Here is a 12,353-nt window from a genome sequence, read left to right as displayed (position 1 = left end):
GACTAGAATTTCCGGCGATTCTAGGGAGCAGCCGTAATTTGCCGGAGTCAAAGGGTGCTGGCGAACAAAAAAAAGCAAAATCACACTTGGGATAACGCTCAGCCTGTTCTGATCGCATGCTTGCCGCCACTGTACGCTGACCATGGCTTTGTCGTCTGTGCGAAAACACCGGTGTACTTAGACGTACGTGCACGTTAAACAACCCCAGGTGGTCACAATTCCTGGAGTCCCTCACTACGGCGTGCCTCATAATCAGATGGTGGTTTTGCCTCGTAAAGCCCCTTAACTTAATTTATTTCAAATGGAGTTGCTTTTGAAATCTTTGTGGCACTGTCATTTATTTACATCCTATCCGCTTACCTTACTTACTGACTGGAGCCAATGCTGTCAATAACAGCGTAGTTATGTTCATATTAAGACATACATACGCCACTTCTATGGTTTAATGACAGGCTGGCGCTGCAGCGAGTAGCAAGCTCGCCGCAGCCTCAAAGGAAAATTAAGTGCTGGCGCAGTGGTCGAAATTCTGGACGCTAAAGAAATTCAAGCATTGGAGCCAAGCAGCATAAGATCTCGACGTCAGTTCTATTTAGGTGTGCGACGTCGTAATTTTTACATTTTTTTACAGAAGTTGTTCCCGCGACCCACAGATGGCGACGGTTGCCACACGCCTCCATTTTCTTGACATGTGGGCTCCTGTGAAAGCTTAGCTACCAGTTTACTCATACCTTGATGCTGATCTATACCCTGCACGTATCGGTGCAGCAGTCGGACGGAAAGCAAGCTCGCCACGCGTTCCGCGAGGAGGCAGCCTTCGCCACCTGTTGCGTAAAATGTGCAAGCAGTCCTTGAGGAACAGTTTCATAAGTTACAAGTGGGATATATGGGATCTGCAAGTGCGTGCCAAATTAAACTTGATCCCTTTAAGGACAACTACACTGATTTTTCGATGTTCACTGACCTGAATAACATTTTGAATATATGTTCTCTTTTACACTGCGATTATGCGTGCCAAACTATATGGCTGCATATCTTTTAGTTTTCCTGAAGATGAATAATAAAGATTGGTTGCATTCTCGACTGATGACTTTCTACTGGCCACCTTGTGTTTGCGACGTGAAAGACTACACAGTCACTTTCTCTTAATTGTCACCTAAATCACCGCTGTCCAGTTCGAAACTCTAAAAGCTCCCTGTGTCGTCAGGAGACATAACCAAGTTAACTTCTTTGGCGTTGGCGCCACGTGTACTGCGTCACGCGTTCTGCGTATTTACAGTATGGTAGTGCAGGATCTGACGTCATTGACTCATCGTTAGGTGACACGATGCAGCTACCTGTTTCGGTTTCGGTATCTCGTCTATTGGTCATTTGAAATTATTGATATATTTTTAAGCAAATTGAACCACCTTACCGGTGACAGGATTGTCAATGCGATTCGAAAATGACAGTATCCTAATATGGTAAAAAATACACGCCGGACTTGTCGTCTTCTGCCGAGACATGGCTTTGCGCACGCGCACCGCTTCGTGTGCTCATCTGCCGGCCGATTGGCTCAATTTTTGGCACTGTTCTGTCGAAGTAGCGATGATTGCAATATATTGCGCTAAGAAGCGCGGTTCTTTTCAGCCATTGTGATTGTAGTGCACATTTCACCGGCCGTATAAAAAGAACAGCGCTTCCGTAACCCTGCAAGGTCAATCTAAGATGGGTAGCATAGCTTCGGGCGAAAAGCGCTTCATAAGCAACTGTCACTAGCATCAGAAAGGGCGGTTATGGTACAAGCAATTGAACCACGACAAGACGAGGAGGGAAGAAAAAATTTTTAAAGCACAACCGTATTTTTTATATAAAGCAAACTACAACTTGGTTTCATAAAAAAAAAAACAACGTTATCAATTTTATGCACATGTGGCGAGAAAAGGAATGTCAACACTTTGTGACTTCATTATTAGCAATCAATACGTATATTTCTGCGCCCGAAAAAGGGAAGAGGGTGGTCCCGACACTATCACATTATATGCAATGAAACTCTTGTACTACGCAAGAAGGCGCGCTCGTGAAGTTCGCCTGTTACCATACGCCCCCCTTCACACGTTCTGTTCTTTCGCTCGTCACCGTTGTTCTGCACTCTGGTGGCGTAGCGTTTGCAAAGTGCGTTTCATTGTGAGTCAACGTGTTTAGTCAAAAGTGACCAAGAAGTAATTTCAGCGTGGGGCGCAGATCCTCATTTACGCAGACAATTAAGAAATTGTGGGAAATGTGCTTTGAATGGAACGTCCCTGAAGACCAGCAACATGTTCTGCGTGACTGCTGCCGCTGCGCGTCAAAGAAGGAAAAAAAAACTGCTGGCGACTTTTGTTTCCCATCGCCATTATTGCAAGAGAAGTGCTGCGCTATTGGGGGAAAAACTGTGTAACGGGTAATACTTATATTGCATGGGGGTTTAGCGGTTATTGCAGGGTTTCATGGTAGACGCTGTTTCGCGTGATTTTATTTTACACCTTGACCAATCCATGTCGCGGGTAGATGGTTCCGAGGATCTGTCAGCGTCGCGGGGAGCCGTCACTCGAAGAAAAAATGAAGCAAAAGGAAATGGTAAACGTAACTGGCGTTTTCACTGGCCGCAACTTGTTCCACGAACATACAGACCAGCATTTTACGACCTGAATCCCTTTCCTGGCTCCTCGATCAGTGCAAACAAAGAAGGTTCAACTAACGAAGCAACAGCGATGCGCGTAACCGTTGCAATAGATCGTGACAGTGAAACGCACCTGCAGTTACTCGCGCGGGCACCGAATCAATGAGAAAACTTACTTTCATACCCCAGGCGATGCAGTAACTAACGCCATCCAAAAGTTGTGAAAAAGGCAGCGGGGTGCACAGATGAGGGTATGTTATGTAGCCTGTGCAAAATTCCACGAAATTTTTATACTCCAACGGACAAGAAGGAACTGCCACAGAACAAGTTCGTAGTCGGAACTTGTTTATTGCCACATGGTCGCTTATACACAGTCGCAAATTAACAGGAAAAAGAAACACCGAGCTCATTACAAAGCTTGGACTACGAAAAAGAAATAACAGATCTTGTTACCCTATTTCACACAAGATCGCAACAAAATTTTAAAGAAGCGAGCGCGAAGTCCAATTAGGAATAAACTGGAAATTGCAAAGAAGAAAAACAAAACGCAGCACTCATATATATATTATATATTATTGTGCGAAACAGTATGCACCACCCTACCATACATACGATAGTTACACAGGCGGAGCCGGCACGAAAATTATGCACCGAGAGAGCAGCACACTCGTACATACACTTGAAACGACAACAAAATAATACGCATTGCACACACAACACTAAGCATTCCCGTCAAAAAAGGGACACTTTAGTAATATTGAAAAATCTATACGCTTTTACAAATGAGCATTAGTATCAGCAATACATCTTTATGTTAGTGGCCTTTTATATATCAGACGAAAAGCCCTATATGACAGGCATGCCTTTTTTCTCTGCCGGCTCTACTTCGATGTGAGTTAGAAAAATAAAGTTCCTTTCAGGCTGTGACAATTCGCTGTGGCTTCTTCATAAACCTCGAAATAATTTCATCGATGCTAAGTGGGGCGCGATGAATTTACATGACGGCTAACCCGTTAAGGCGCTCCTGAGTGGTTCGCTTTGGTAGATGAGTCTTGACCTTCTTTAATGACGGGAAACTGCGTTCTGCAATGGCGGTTGTCACTAGCAGCATTGCCGAAACCTTGAACACTGTGCGAACGTTCGTAAATAGGCTCTCGTCGAGTTTCAGTCGTGCGTCAGAGGAATAGCGTGGCGGCTCCTCTACACCTGCTGCTTCCCATTTCTCTTTCCACATTTCTCACTCTCCCTTTGGTGCAGGGTTGTGGGTTGTTTGCATGTCGAGTATGAAAAATTGCAATGCCGGATGCAAAGACTCAGTTTGATTTAGAGGCGTGTTCTGGTAGAATAAACTACAAGCCACCCAAAGTTGCCGTTTGGCTGGCAAATCGGCGCTCGAGGGAATCTCTAAGATCGTTCATGTAGAGAATAAACGTCGCTGGCATGTAGTATTCTTCTGTTGAGGTTGAAGATTAGTTAGCACGATGTTTCTGTGTGCTAACTACTCGTGGCATTTGGCATCATTCATCGACTGTCTTTGGCATGCGGAAAATATTTTGTGAAACTCCGCCTCAGGATTACCAGCTATTCCTTCTAGCTTATTCAACACGAGGCCTACGTAATCTAAAGCGACGTCCATATCAACACACCTGATCTGTAAGGAGCCAGACAAACGATGTGTTAAGCTCAAGAACTACTGTCACAAACAGTAAGACATATGAGGAAGTTGAAGGAGCATACTCGATGGTGGATGGCAGACGCGGTGGAAGTGTTTGTTGCATTGCAGAGGGCTTACATGAGGTCTTCTAGTATTGCAGTTATTCGTGGCAATGTGTACCTAAAAAATGAGACCGCCTCGAGGCGTTGCAGTCACAATACCGGTTCTATAATACCGTAGTAAGCGGCAAAACCATTTCGAGGCACTTTCAAGGTGTCTTTTCAAGACCGCAGTTCTTTAAGGCTATCCCCTGAAGAAAGCGCAAACATCATCAACCGCGCCGAAGGTGCGTTTAATGTCTTTAACATTCGAGGCGTCACTCAGGCAGAGATTAAGGATGTGCAATGAGAAGTGCCTATTTAACGCAGTTGGAGAGTCTTCGCGAATGAACGCCTGGAAGCCACGGGATGCTGCACTAATCACTACCGCGCCGTCGTAACCTTGACCTCTCACGTGTTCCAGCAGAGCAGACTTAGTTTAACAAGCTCACGTTTCAGCATCTGAGCTAAGCTATAAGCACTGACATCTTCTGCAGCTTCAAAGAACAAGAGATACTTTCGAATGCACAAAGTGCTCGGGAGAACATATCGCAAGCGCAATGAAAATTGTGCTGTTTGCTATTTGTCCAATGTTTCGTCTGCTAGCATGGCAAAAAAGCTCTGTTTTGTTAGCTTCTCTATTTCGGCTTGGATTAGCTTCCTGATAATCGAAGTTATGTCATTGTGTATACGTGGACTTAAGTACAGAGCGTTGTTTCCAGCTGTTTAAGTCTGATCACCCAACAGGGTGGCCCTTCCATTTGCTCTGTAGCGTAAGCATGCCCTAAAGTTACCGACATTGTTTACTGGCACTTCAAGAGCAAGTTTCCCAACATCTCTTTCGCCCCTGAGAGCGAGGCCTTGTCTTACGCACAGCCCGATAGTCTCGACTATTGCGCGCAGTTTGGCCTTGGTGTCCTCAAACAAGTCCTTCGCATGCTGGTTGATCAGCATGTGGACGCTATCCACTTCACCTGCCGTCACATCACGCAAACTTTGTGCTTCAATACTAGCCCTCTTGTTGTAATCTATCCGTGAATGTCTTTCAAAAGTCTCAACGGTGTGTTTAGATTTTCTAAATGGAGTAGTCACGAAGCTTTTGCATGTTTGGGGAGCACCTTTACCAGATTCCATTTTAGCGCGAAAAAGCACCCAAGTTTTACAAAATACTTCATTTTTACCATCCGAAAAAGCAAGCCAATTATATAAATGAAGCCAATGGGACAAGAACCTGCGTCTCTTGTCGTTTTTAGATACCTATACCTCAAAGTTGTAGCCGGAAGGTGGCGTGCAGAACTCGAAGAATGCTCGATCTTTGATGTCTCTGCAATCAACATGCAGTCCAATGTCATATTCACTAACTGGGATGACAGTTCTTGCTGCTTATTAAGCATGCTGAGATGTTTCAGTCCCTACGTTTCTGTGCTACGTTTCCGTTTGAAGAAGTTGAAGCTGGCACTGAACCAGGGCATGACTCCTGAATTCAGAAAAAAATCGTATAAAATTAGCCTAAATATAAATTGTATCACTTAGAGCATACATCCATTGTTTAATACTTTTCTTTGAGTTACGATGCTCATGGCTCACCCGATAAGGTTACGTGGCATGACTGCTGGTCGCATTAAATAATCACCATATGATGATCTTACAATACATGGTTCCCGTTTTCGAGGCAGGCACACCCACCGGCCATTAAAACTATGCAGCCCGTTTAAGTTTGCGAACCTTAAAAAGAAACAGCATCAATTTTAAATATATACATGAACTGCACCTACTGTACAGTACTTACAGATTCCTTCTGCTAATGTGAAAGCATATTTCCGGAACATGCAATCAGTTAGACGGCAGTTGTAGGACCGAGACAACCTGCTCTATGTGTAAAGAAATAAAAAAAAGATGAACCATGACGAGCGTCACCCCGTCAAAAAAAGAAGTTGTCCAAACAAGTTGGAAATTTTCAATTGAAGCTAAGGGGAATGAATGGAAAATTTTCAACTGTTTTGGGCCGCCCATTGGAAAAATATACTGGGTTCATTTGGTTTCCCCAGCTGTTTATGATGGGCCTGCCCAAGATAACCAATCAGTAACAAAATCGAAAGTCATATGGCTTGACGAATTAGACTAGTCGGGGAACCAAGTTCACCCATAAGAACATCCTGCAGTTCCAACTGGACTTCTCAGTTGTATTCAATGTGCGTAGCCAACTTAGCCAATTGATGGTAGCACAAGTAAATTCCAAATGGTTTCCCCAATTATGTCACGTGGTCAGGCTCATTATTCCATTGCTAATACCAGTAGTTTTTGAGGGTCTGACCTGTCGCGTCAAGTTGTCACGCCTGTTATTCTTGTTAGAGACAAAACAACAAGCTTTGAAATGTCACATCATCATCATAAATCCGAAGGTGTTTTCCTAGCTTATTCATCTTTCCAGAACCATAAATGTGGTCAGAAAACAATAAATGAACGCTAGAACAGATCCATAGTCAGGCCTGTTCACTTATGGGTGGCAGACCACCGGAGTTGAGGGCATTGACACCACATGCCAGTAATGTTCTGTGAAGTGTTCTATAGCTATCCAAAGGACCGTGAAAACGGAAATAATTTTAAACAAAGTGTATTTTGACAAGGTGCTGTACAAAGTTCTTGAAGTAGCATTCTCTGCACTGAACTTTTAAGGCACAGAGTACGAAGATTCAGTCTTTTCAGTCCTTTGAAAAAGATTAAGCATCATGGAAATGTTAAAAATTCACAGTAGTACATGTGCTAAAACCCGTATATGTGTCAGTAATTAGCAGCAGAGCTAAGCATGGCAATCACAAGCAATAAATTTAGAAGCATGCATTACCGGTTACCTATGTTGACTTGCAAGTCAATAATACAATCCCCAAAGCAATTACATGTGAGGCTCATATTCTGTATGTGATCAACAAAAATAACACAATATCTTGGTATGAATATAGGTAAATAACGGCACATGCAGAGACGAAAGCAAAAATTAGACACACGCGGTGCCCAGTGTGCATCATTTCTGCTGTCGTTCCTTGACTACAATGCACTGATGTACCTATATTTTAGCAAGGCGAGCTATCTTGAAGCTCCATAATAGTTTGGCCATAAAATCAAGATGAAAGTCGGGTAAACGATAACAGCATGCACGAAATTGAATGATAAAGTGAATGAAGTGATGTACCTCCTGGCCAATTTTTCTATGCCGGCTAACATTTTCATTCCAAAATGGTTGAACCGCTTTAGGATGTTGGGAGTATTTTAGTAGGCAGGCCAAGTCGCAGTAGTAGTAGTAGCAGAAACTTTTATTGGTTATTTTGTAATGAAGCCTCAGAGCTTCGATCCCTCTGTCCAGAATCCCATTTGCTGTTGCTATCCGGCTGGCCTGGTCAATCGGTTGGAGGAGCCTTGTAGCATTCCGTCATCGTAGAAAACAGTAAAAATGGGTAGCCGAATTCGAGCAAGTCCTTCAACCAGTTGACACACCAAAATCATGCAAATAGCCTTTAGTAAACAAATACGAGTCTGATGGTAAAATGAGGTAAAATCATATTGCACTGCTGAAAGTACTTAAATTAAAATTATTTAAATTATGTGGTTTTACGTGCCGAAACCACTTTCTGATTATGAGGCACGCCGTAGTGGATGACTGCGGAAATTTAGATCATCTGGGGTTCTTCAACGTGCACCTAAATCTAAGTACACGGGTGACTTTGCATTTCGCCCCCATCGAAATGCAGCCGCCGTGGCCGGGATTCGATCCCGCGACCTTGTGCTCAGCAGCCCAACACCATAGCCACTGAGCAACCACGGCGGGTTGCTACGAGTACTGCTCACCCATGAAAGAATGCTTTCGCCATAAGTGCCTCGAAGTTCGTGCAATAGAATTATGCGAAAGGTAATGTCCCATTCACTTACCACGCATCAGTGATGCCCTCCATGGTGTCAAAGGTTGCTTTACGGGACGATCCGGGAACCTCTGACAGTGCTTCTCTGTAAATAAATCAAAGGGCCAGCTAGCAAGGAAAAGGCAGAAAGTACCCCCAGAACCATTTCTATCACCACTAAAGGGGTGCTGGAGCAACCTTGGTAGCCATGTTAATGCATTAGTTTTGTAGGGGGAGCCAAGGTTAAATGTTCTGCGTAAATCTCTAATTTCTAAATGAATATTCGAATGTTCACCCCTAATGACCACATTCATCAGTGGCACCACAAGCTACGATGGCACCAGTGATTGCACAGGAACCTTCGTCGAGCGATGTAAGAAAGCTGATGCGCTTGACCCACTGGTAAGATTTCGACGATCCGGGCTGTGTTCGCCACTGTCGTTGTGCTTTGTGTGGAACCTCTTTCTGTGGGGACTGGTTCGCTCAATGAAAGCTTAGTTCCCTAATTCCTAAAAAGTTTTGCTGTTGAGCTCTTCACCACCCGCCGTGGTTGCTCAGTGGCTATGGTGTTGGGCTGCTGAGCACGAGGTCGCGGGATTCAATCCCGGCCACGGCGGCCGCATCTCGATAGGGGCGAAATGCGAAAATACCCGTGTACATATATTTAGGTGCACGTTAAAGAACCCCAGGTGGTGAAAATTTCCGGAGTCGTCCACTATGGCGTGCCTCATAATCAGAAAGTGGTTTTGTCACGTAAAACCCCATAATTTAATTTTTAATTGAGCTCTCACCATCACTATTACGTGAGAATATAATTATTTTATTCATACGGGAATATTCTTAATCTGTTTGCATGCCTTTCTGAATGGGTGGACACCGTATACGCCATAGCATATCAAGACACTTCACGCATGCAAGAAAAAAGCGAAAAGCATTTGTTAATGACTGTACTGGATTAAGTTCATCCAACATGGAGTCGTACAGTGCATTATGCCACCGCAAATTACCAGGGCATAAGATGCATGTGGACGAATTCGCCTTTTAATGAGCTGGTTCTTCTTTGGTGTATGAACTATTCTACTACATTTGTGCACATATGTATCAATGTGGATGTGTGTTCCGGGAAAGGAGTTTGTTCACACCACAGGAGGGTTCTACCTGCCCCACTCACCCACCCTTCCGCCCTCCCAAGAAAACGAAATCTGGTAGTACATGTCTGTCGATAGAGATGTGATTGAATCAATAATAACATGGACAGAATTTCAGCACCTAAAATTTCCGTGGGAAATTCAGCGGCGTCCATCAAGACAATCAGAAGTAGTGATCACCTTATTACGCTGCCACGTCCCTCCATTAAGCCTATATTTACACAGGACTGGTCTGACGTTATCCCTCTGTGTCCATTCTGCCAAGAAACAGAATCCCTACATGACTCTCCGATACAAATTGTCAAGAAAAAGATTTCTAAAAATTCCGCTTGCCTAATTAGGGTTAATCTTATCATCAGAAATAGTACTCTTTCGATGCCGCAGTTATAGGTTTCTGCCACAAGGGACGTGTTTGATGCCGTTTGCAATTACATAAATTCAACTAAACGAATAAATTTTTTAATGTTCTTTTGTTATTCGATAGTTTTTTGTATGTGTTTTTCTTGTTTTAATCGGACATGGGATACTTCAAAAAGTTAAGCAAACATTTCAGCACACAATTCTTGCCCAATCCCTCGGTCTTGGTAAGAGCCATAATATGGAATAATAATAATAATAATAATAATAATAATAATAATAATAATAATAATAATAATAATAATGCCTGTTCTTCTGTAACTACTTCTTTTATTTAGAAACTGTTTACGCATTTATTTTAGAATAAAGTTGTTATATAGGTACATAAAATCACCGCCCCTTCCAGTTCGTGAAGATGGTCAAACAACGAAGCCGCTTAGCGCTGCCGTTGAGCTTCGGCTTCTCGGGCGCGCAGCCCAGCTTCGACGTCCCGGTGCTGCCGATGCGCTTCCGCGTCTCGTGTGCGCACTTAGGATCGGCCTCCCGGCGCTTCCGTTTAAACTCGGCGCCTCTGATGCACAGCTCGGGGTTGGCGCTACGACGACGAGCCCGTTCACGAGCCAACTCTGACTGACGCTCGTGGTAGGCGGCTTCTTCCTCAGGAGCACGCCCCACTCGAGGTCTTCCCATAGTTGCAGCTGAGATGGAATGTACGGAACCACTAATTCAAAGCTCCCTATATTGGGCGCAAAGCCCACTACTGGAGATGCGGGTGCTGCAATGGTTTTGACGATTGACGTCTTTGTGTTTCTTAATGACATTGCACACACATTCGGCTGCGACGGAGAGGACGTCAGTGACGGCATGCCTGCAGTCAACCGTTGTCACGATTAGCATCATCTGCCCAGCATTGATGCTTGCAATTCTTCGAAATAAATTCATTCAAAATTAAATCTGTCCGTCACGAAAGACGATGAATGGCTGATACGCCCTTAAGGTCGGCTCATACTCCTGTAAACGCGGCCTCACCATCACAACGGCAGAAGTGAAATTCTACGCCAGAATGCCAGCTGTGCAAGAAAACAACGACGACGACTAAGCACGGGCACGAGCGCGTTCGTGCGTTAGCGCGAACGAGCCATGCGACAGCACAAGTTCTTGAGAAGTGTTCTGATTTTTGAATTCTTCAAGAAAGCCCCGTAGGGCCAGCCAAAAATTGCCGTGGCCGACGGTGTTTCACGTCGTCCCGGCGGGGTATTGGGAAAAGTTTTCAACTAGCAATAGTCGCCCCTCAGCAGCACTTCATTGGGTACGACACCGCCTCTGCGCAAAGCTGACCAGCAGATAGGTTCGATACGACCCCATTGCGACACACGGTCTTACACGGGCGAGGGGCTATTATAAAATATTTGCCTTTTTCTCAGCAAAATTTAGTCCAACCGTAGAAGTGCAGTGTCCGTCTAGTTAGTATACGTAATTTAACTACTTCTTTTATCCAGAATATTTTGTACTTGCAATGAGAATAATATAAACTTGTTATATTCCTTACAAAAAACAATGAAACGCCGTACAGTTATGGCTACGCCACCATTGGTCAGCTCCACTTTCATGAAAAATTTATCAAGTAAGTCCCGTCGCGATCTAAGTGGGCGTGTAGCATGCATCGCGAGGCGTTTGCTAGTGGCGTTATGTGGAACTATGTGTTATGGGTGGCGCTCCAGTTACGACCTTTCCTTACTCGTAAGCTAGCTGCCACAAGGGAGGCGCCGTGGTTGCTTAGTGGCTGTGGTGTTCGGCTGCTGAGCCCGAGGTCGCGGGATTGAATCCCGGCCAAGGGGGCCGCATTTCGATAGGGGCGAAATGCGCAAACACCCGTGTAATTAGATTTAGGTGCACGTTAAAGAAACCCTGGTGGTCCAAATTTCCGGAGACCCCTTCTGCGGTGTGCCTCATAATCATGTCGTGGTTTTGGCCGTGAAACCCGATCCTTTAATTTAAGCTGTTACAAGAGGAAGAGTGGGAAAACGCTCCCCTTACCGCGCCGTTTTTACTGAGGGGTTGCACCGCACTATCGTTACGATAGGCCAACTAAAACAGACAGTAGAAAACTGCAGCTTGGTGAGAAAGTTAACGCTTTAGAAGATAACCTATCTACGTGATTCGCTGCAAACAAGGAGGTTCAGGCGGCAAATGGCTTCAAATTATGCTGCGTGAATAACCAGCAAAGAAGCTAGGTTAGCGCTGGCCTTACCTATAGTAAGGCCATATAAATTGATTTTGGGTATTTATTATTCACAGATACAACATGACTAGTCTGTGCTCTTGAGAAGCTTGCGTACGAGTGCGTTAAGGTTGAATAACTCACAATGGCAATGCCATAGAGTGAGGCGGCAACATACATACGGCAAGGTGCATCTAAATAGGTCGCGAAGCTTGGAACGAAAGGCGTGCCAAAACTTATCGCCAAAGATATGAGTTAGTGGTGCATGATTGAAGCGCGACTACGTGACGGAGGACAAACATTGAAACTAGAGAGCCTATGGTGAAACATTTTTCAAAAATTTT

The 12,353-nt window shown here is 44.4% G+C and overlaps 1 non-coding gene across 1 annotated transcript; it reads right to left on the bottom strand.

The window, feature by feature from the left end:
• Positions 1 to 10,982: 10,982 nt before the first annotated feature.
• LOC135902863 (U4 spliceosomal RNA) lies at positions 10,983 to 11,123 on the bottom strand. Its single transcript, XR_010564635.1, has one exon. It is a non-coding gene; the product is annotated as a U4 spliceosomal RNA (small nuclear RNA).
• Between the last annotated feature and the right edge of the window lie 1,230 nt (positions 11,124 to 12,353).

The sequence above is a fragment of the Dermacentor albipictus genome, chromosome 1, assembly GCF_038994185.2.
Source record: "Dermacentor albipictus isolate Rhodes 1998 colony chromosome 1, USDA_Dalb.pri_finalv2, whole genome shotgun sequence".
In the NCBI taxonomy this organism is placed as follows: Eukaryota; Metazoa; Arthropoda; class Arachnida; order Ixodida; family Ixodidae; genus Dermacentor; species Dermacentor albipictus.
This window is presented reverse-complemented; position numbering and strand designations above follow the sequence as displayed.